Source organism: Bombina bombina, chromosome 3 (assembly GCF_027579735.1).
Source record: "Bombina bombina isolate aBomBom1 chromosome 3, aBomBom1.pri, whole genome shotgun sequence".
Classification (NCBI taxonomy): domain Eukaryota; kingdom Metazoa; phylum Chordata; class Amphibia; order Anura; family Bombinatoridae; genus Bombina; species Bombina bombina.
Window position 1 is genome coordinate 125,941,208 of NC_069501.1, and position 8,520 is coordinate 125,949,727.

Below are 8,520 nucleotides of genomic sequence, written 5' to 3' on the forward strand. Positions count from 1 at the left end.
TTCTTTGATGAACCTTCCACTTTGGAGGTTTTTCCTGTGCTGGACCATGCTAGGGAGGTTATCTCGCAGGAATCGGAGAAACCAGGGGTGTCTTTTTCTCCGTCTCCCATTTTTAAGAAAATGTTTCATGTTGAGGATTCCATTAAAGACCCTTGGTATACTGTACCCAAAGTTGTAGGGGCAATTTTCACTCTGGCTAAAAGAACCACGATTCCTATGGACAAGAAGCTGGAGGTTTATTTGAAAAAGATTTATGTTCATCAAGGTCTCCAATGGCAACCTGCGGTGTGTATTGCCACCATGACTAGTGCGGCATCTTATTGGTTCGAGGCCTTGTCTGATTCTCTTCAAGTACTAACTTCCTTGGATGAAATTCAAGATAGGATTAAAGCTCTTAAATTGGCCAATTCCTTTATTGCAGATGCCATTTTACAGGTTGTTAGACTAGGAGCTAAAACTTCTAGTTTTGCTGTCCTAGCCCGCAGGGGGTTATGTTCGAAATCCTGGTCTGCAGACGTTTCTTCTAAAGTCAAGCTTCTGGTGATTCCGGTTTGGCAGAAATAATCTGATATTACAGGTGAAAAGGGTCTTTTCTACCTCAAGATAAGAAGAATAGGCCTAAAGGACGTCAGAGTAATTTTTGTTCCTTTCGTAACTCCAGAGGAAAGCCTTCCCCTTCTTCTTCCAAGCAGGAACAATCCAAGTCTTTTTGGAAACCCAATCAGTCTTGGATCAAGGGGAAACAATCAAAGAAATCTGCAGCCGATTCCAAATCAGCATGAAGGGTTTGCCCCCGATCCGGGATCGGATCAGGTGGGGAGCAGACTTTCTCAGTTCTCTCAAGCCTGGATACGAGATGTCCCAGATCCCTGGACTGTGGACATAGTATCCCAGGGTTACAAATTGGAATTCAAGTCTTTTCCTCCCTGTGGCAGATTCCATGGCCCCTATTTATCAAGGTCTGGTGGACAAGATCCGACAGTGCAGATCAGGTCCGCCAGACCTCGCTGAATACGGCGAGCAATACGCTCGCCGTATTCAGCATTGCACCAGCAGCTCACAAGAGCTGCTGGTGCAACGCCACCCCCTGCAGACTCGTGGCCAATGGGCCGCCAGCAGGGGGTGTCAATCAACCCGATCGCACTCGATCGGTTTGATTTCCGGCGATGTCTGTCTACCTGCTCAGAGCAGGCGGACAGGTTATGGAGCAGCGGTCTTTGTGACCGCTACTTCATAACTGCTGTTTCTGGCGAGCCTGCAGGCTCGCCAGAAACACGGGGCATCAAGCTCCATACGGAGCTTGATACATATGCCCCTATCTCTTAAGATTATCTGCTGCCCAGATAAAGAGAGAGGCGTTCTTGAAATGTATACAACATCTTTCCTCCCTGTGAGTGATAGTTCCAGTTCCAGTACAGAAACAGGGTCTCAGGTTCTACTCCAACCTATAAGTGGTTCCCAAAAAAGAGGAAACTTTCCGTCCCATTCTAGACTTGTGTGTCTAAACAAGTTTCTCAAAGTTCCATCCTTCAAGATGGAGACTATACGCTCCATTCTTCCTTTAGTACAAGAGGGTCAGTTCATGACAACCATAGACCTAAAGGATGCGTATCTTCATGTTCCTATTAACAGGGACCATCACAGATTCCTGAGATTTGCCTTTTCATGGCCTTTCCATTTGGTCTCACCATGGCTCCCAGAATTTTTTCAAAGGTTCTGGGGGCTTTTTTGGCAGTGATCCATTCTCGTGGAATTGCTGTGACACCTTACCTGGATGAAATATTGGTTCAGGTGCCATCTTTTCAACAAGCAAAATCTCACACAGAGATATTGTTGTCTTTTCTTCGTTCCCACGGATGGAATGTGAATCTGGAAAAAAAGCTTCATTTCCCCTGCTACAAGAGTAGTGTTTTTAGGGACCATAATAGATTCTATATTGATGAAGATTTTTCTGACAGAGGTCAGGAAAAACAAAATCATTTCTTCTTGCCTCTCTCTTCAGGCTACTGCTCATCCTTCAGTGGCTCAATGTATGGAGGTAATCAGTCTGATGGTGGCTTCCATGGACATCATTCATTTTGCTCGATTTTGAGAGCTCTCCAGTTCAATGCTCAGACAATGGAATGGTGACCATGCGGATCTATCTAAGAGAATAGAGTTGTCAGTCGTCAAGGGACTCTCTCTTGTGGTGGATTTCTCCGGAATACCTGTCTCAGGGCACATGCTTTGGGAGACCTTCCAGGGTGATCGTGACCATGGAAGCCAGCCTGCTGGGCTGGGGAGCAGTCTGGATCTCATTAAAAGCTCAGGGCCTTTGGACTTGGGAGGAGTCTGCTCTTACCATCAACATCTTGGAGTTGAGGGCGATTTACAATGCTCTATTGGCTTGGCCTCAGCCCATTTTATCAGGTTGCAGTCAGACAACATAACCTCTGTGGCTTACATCAATCACCAGGGAGGAACTCTGAGTTCTTTAGCCATGAAGGAGGTTACTCGGATTCTTCAGTGGGCAGAGACCCACAATTACTGTCTATCTGGCATCCACAATCCAGGAGTAGACAACTGGGAAGCGGATTTTCTGAGAAGACAGACTTTTCATCCCGGGGAGTGGGAACTCCATCCAGAAGTGTTTTCCAACTTAGTCCTCAAATGGGGGGTGCCGGAATTAGATCTGATGGCATCCCGTCAGAACGCCAAGCTTCCAAGGTAAGGTTCAAGGTCAAGAGATCCGCAGGCCGTTCTGATAGATGCTTTGGCAGTTCCTTGGGTTTTCAGGTTGGCATACCCGTTTCCTTCGTTTGCTCTCCTTACACGAGTCATTGCTCGTCTCAATCAGGAGAGGGCATCGTTGATTCTAATAACCCCTGCCTGGCCTCGCAGGATCTGGTTTGCAGACCTAGTGGAGATGTCATCTCTCCCACCTTGGAGACTACTCTGAGGAAGGACCTCCTGATTCAGGCTCCATTCCTTCATCCAAATCTCGTTGAGCACTTAATTCTGTCTAAGCGCGATTTAGCATTTAGCAAGAATTACCATAAAATATGGTGTAAATATCTTTATTGGTGTGAATCCAAGGGCTACTCTTGGAGTAGAATTAGAATTCCTAGAATTTTATCTTTTCTTCAGGAAGGCCTGGAGAAGGGATTGTCAGTCAGTACCCTGAAGGGTCAGATTTTTGCTTTATCAGTTTTACTACATAATCGTTGGGCGGATGTGTCAGATGTGCAATCTTTTTGTCAGGCCTTGATCAAAATCAGGCCTGTCTTTAAGTCTGTTGCTCCTCCTTGGGAGCCTTAATCTTGTTCTTAAAGTTTTACAGCTGGCTCCGTTTGAGCCGTTGCATTCCATAGACATTAAGTTGTTATCTTGGAAGGTTTGGTTTCTTGTTGCAATACCTTCTGCTCAAAGAGTGTCGGAACTCTCAGCTCTGGAGTGTGATTCCCCTTATATTATTTTTCATGCCGATAAGGCGGTTCTTCGTACTAAGTTAGGTTTCCTTCCTAAGGTTGTTTCTAATAGAAATATCAATCAGGAAATTGTTGTTCCCTCTCTGTGTCCTAATCCTCCTCCTTCCAAAGAACGTTTGTTACACAATTTGGATGTTGTATGTGCTCTTAAATTCTACTTACAGGTGACTAAGGATTTCCGCCAGGCCTCTGCCCTCATTGATTGTTTCTCTGGGAAACTTAAAGGTCAGAAAGCTACTGCTACTACTGTTTCTTTTTGGTTATTAAGTATAATTTGTTTGGCTTATGAGACTGCTGGGCAGCTTCTATGGAACAAATTTGCAAGGCTGCAACTTGGTCTTCTCTACATACTTTTTCCCCTGGCTGAAGGTTTTTTGTTCGTAAAAGGAATAGTATAGTCAAAATTAAAGTTTCATGATTTAGATAGAGTATGCAATTTTAAGCAACTTTCAAATTTACTCCTATTATCAATTTTTATTCATTCTCTTGGTAACTTTATTTGAATGTAAGCTTAGGAGCAGGCCTATTTTTGGTTCAGACCTGGGTAGCACCTGCTGATTGGTGTCTAAATGTAGCCACCAATCAGCAAGCACCACCCAGGCGCTGAACCAAAAATGGGCCGGCTCCATGTCTTACATTCTTGCTTTTTCAAATAAAGATACAAAGAGAATGAAGAAAAATTGATAATAGGAGTAAATTAGAAAGTTGCTTAAAACTGCCTGTTCTATTAGAATAATGAACGTTTAAATTTGATCGATAGCACCATAGATATTATGGGGATTTCTGCAGTTTTGCCAATCATCACTGTTCCCAAGCCTGTGTGCTACTGCCTGACCACCCACCACACCAAAGTAAATACTGCACAATTCACAGAGTACATAGATATCACTAGCTGTAGGTTGTTACTGTGCATACACAGCTTGTCTGCTTGGGGAGACTGAGTAGACAAGAATCTTGCAGAAGCAGAAGGGGAAAGGAAAAGAATGTGATAAGCTTCTTTCTCAGGGACTGTATTAGAGAAGACATAGGGGGCAAACTAGTGAAGGAGTCAGGTTTTGGTGTTAAAAGTACATTTAATTAAAAATATGAATTTAAAAATCTTTATATATCATAATGGAAACTGTACAAGATAGTACTTTTTCATACAGTTATTGTATTCAATGTTTACTGCCACTTTAATGATATAGCAAATAAATCATCTAACTATTCCAAAATAATTTACATACATAATAATGCTAAAGGATGGCATTTAAGGAATGCGGAGTACACCACAATTAGGGATAATCACAAATAATGTGAATGCCACTGGTTATTCCCAAATTACTGCCTGGCTCAGGATTTGTTTATGAAAACAAATTTATTTTGTAATTAGTGCTTTAAAGAAGTCCTATAAAGAAATATTGTCACCAGCATGACTTCCTGCTTTTTACTACTCCTTGCATTACTTTCATCTGTAGTTTCTATAGGTGTACGGTTTGGGTTTTTATGCCAAATGCATTTTTTTTAAAAAGCGAAAACTACCCAGTGTGAATTTGCCAAGTAGTGGTAATGTGCTGCCCTCTACAGCACAGTGAAAAAACAACATATGTTGCACAAAATGAAAAGCAATTATGAAGCCAAACAAATGTCCTGCTGTGCCCAAAACAGCTGCATAATGCTTTGGTGATTTTAACATAATTATGAATCTGAATTGTGGCCAACTGCAGCATTACTCAAGTAAACATAGCTGAATGCACTATTGCTAAGTTATTACAAAGAGATGCCTATTGTGTATCAGCAGTTAGAATTGGCTAGTACAAAGCAAAATTACATACCGGGAAAAAGAAAGTATTGTAGAGTCTTCACTTTTTATTTTTTTTATTTTATTCAATTAAAAGGACACTAAAATCAAAATGAAACTTTTGTAATTCAGGTAGAGCACGCAATTTAAACCAACTTTCCAATTCACTTCCATGATCTAAATGGCCACAATCTTTATATATACACACTTTCTGAGGCACCAGATCCTACTGAGCATGTGCAAGATTCACAAAATATACTTATATTAATTTTGTGATTGGCTGATGGCATTCATATGATGCAGTGGGAGGGAAAATAGAACTAACTAAAATTTGTCAGAAAGAAATCTACTACTCATTTGAATTTCAAGTGCTTTTGCATTGTCTTTTTATTATGCATTTACTGTTTATGTTATTCTGCTGTGTTTAGTGTTCTTTTACATTTTTTTTTGTAAAATGTTGTTTTATTCTGCTTTTAACCGTTTCAATAATATTATTTTGATACATTATTTCAGAAATAGCAATCACAATATATTGTTTATCTTTACAGTTTTACATATTTCTTTGGTATTTTTTAGTCTTCAATCATTACAAAAAAGCACATTACATCAAAACAAGTATAAAACCATTTGGTACCTAGTCAGTATTTTATCAACAACCCAGTGCATCTGTAAAACAGCAGGATGGATAACTAGATAGTTGTCCTAATTAGCTGTAAGAGCAAAAACCATTTTCACAGTGCACTGAAAATTGAGACACAGTTAAGTCAGAAGAGATGGTAACACTGAGCCTAATTAAACAACAAAAAACGTGCTCACATTATTAAAATACATAATGATCTCATACCCTAACTGCTGGGAAAAAAAGAAATAACTATATATTTTTGGATCCCCATCAAGCCATTGAAACAGTTACAATTAAAAACAAATAATTGTCACACTGCTCTAAACTTCAGGATATTCAAATGGCAGGGCTGAGTCCAAATAAGAACAACATATTAAAGGGACAGCTTACCCCTTTAATTTGTTCCCAATGATCCATTTTACCTGCTAGAGTATATTAAATTGTTTACAAGTAGCTAATTTATACTTATTTCAGCATTTGAATTAACTGATTTAGCCTATGGTTTCCCCACCTATACTGAAAGTTTCTGGTCTTAAAGGATTACTTTCTGTTATAATTTTTAAGCTAAACAACTAACATACTAAAGTTAATAAACATTAATTAAAACCTACTGACCTATTTTTTCTCCAAAACGAAGTTTCATAACGTTCTAAAAGTTATATCTTTTATTTGCCGATTATGTCACGTTATCCTGCCCACTATTTTCAGCACTGCATGTTCAAAATACTTAAACCAATAACTTTGTGTTTAAAGCGCCATTTTGAAACCTAGGTATTGTAAACGGATTGGTACAGAGCAAACATACCCATGGAGTGGGTTTGGAAAACAATTAAATTTGCAGACAAGATTTCTGATATACGGTAGAGATATGTTAATGAAATGTTATTGATAAAAAGCGTCTTTGGGGTAGTTAGTTAGTAACAGGCATAGAAAATATTTACTTACAGTGTCCCTTTAAGTCCAGGCTACTGAAAGGTAATGTAAACACAGCCAGCAGAAGAAATTACACTAATAAACTGATAATTATTGGGCTTTGTTTTACAAACAGATATAAGATAATGAAGCATGTGTGTGTATACAAAGTAATAACATAATGAGATTTTTTTTTACCTGCAAGTAATGAAAATGCAATATCTCATACATTATATACTCTGCAGCTGGTATAACAAGTCATTGGAAACAATTTTACAGTATACTGTCCCTTTAAGTATGCTTTAAGATGTTCCAATTCCATTGGGCTTTGGAAACTCTCCTTGTGAATACATAGCCTTCTTTTCTAAACACCAATTAAGCATAGGAGACAAAAGAAGAAACAGAGCGCATGCCACTCTAAGGGTAAAACTGAGATTTAATATAACAAACATGCGCATCAATAAAATTGCACGTACAATGTATATAATAAAAAAAGCAACGGATATATAATGTGTATATCAACACATCCCGCTTAAGTCTTAGGTGGTGGAGAGAGAGTGTTCCGTCCTGTCCCTTATCGAGCTCCAGGCGTTTCTGGATCGCCACTCAGAAGCAAAGGGCCGGAAGCTGTATCACACCGACCTGGCGTCCGAAGGAATGCAGAGAAGACTGACTGGCTGGTTTCTCTAGGCGTTTCGACGGGATCCGAACCGACTTTCTCAAGAGTTAATGCAGTCTGAGTTTATTTTGAAACATCCGGGCTATAAAGGCCTCCCAAAAATAAGAATGTCTCTGATTGGTCAAAAAAAAAAAAAGAGACCGTGACACACTATGCATAAAGATTTCACTGAAAGTTTGTATCAATCTATCATTCTACTTGAAACAAAACAAAATATATATCAGAATAGAGTATAACAAAATATTAAGAGATATAAAAAATGTATTGTTACTATATACATTTCTGCTATAAAAAGATTGTATCTATACAACGTACTATATATATATATATATATATATATATATATATATAAATAGTGAAATACCAAATATGATCTATAAACAAAATTAACTGACATAATAATGGCCAGACCTAAGTATGGACTAAACCAAGATTAAATACTTATACTCATAGTGATATCATAAGTTGATAATGCTATAAAAGAGAGGTGAAGTTAATGAAAAAATTCAAAAAATACCTTTAGTAGTTCGTAACCTGCCATAAACATTACATGAAGGCCTGCAGGTCCAAATCAATGCTTAGACCTTTAGAGCTTTCAGTGTTGAGTGTCTGCAGCTCGTGAATCCAAAAGGTTTCACATTGCCGCAGACTCCTCAACCTGTTCTTAGAGCTGTTTGGTGGAATCCCATCAATAACCATAATGCCAAGCCCTTTGGCATTGGCATCATGGTACAGCTTATGATGTCCCGACACGCTATGAGTTTCTATCTTGTTTTTAATATTACAACAGTGCTCATTGTACCTCAAAGGAAGGGACAATTCTTTGTGAAAATACCAATAGATGGGATCTTATGAAACAGTTTTCACATGAGAAATCAAGTGAAAAGGGAGCACATTAAAAAAAAAAACGTTATACCTATGAATGAAGCTGGGTATGTGAACCATAGGTTTAGACTTCTTGAAAAACATTTTACTGAATCCCAATGGGGAAACCCCCATCAACAACCTGAAAAGGGCAAAGAGTAAACTTTGGACACCTCAATCATTATATAAGGCTCTA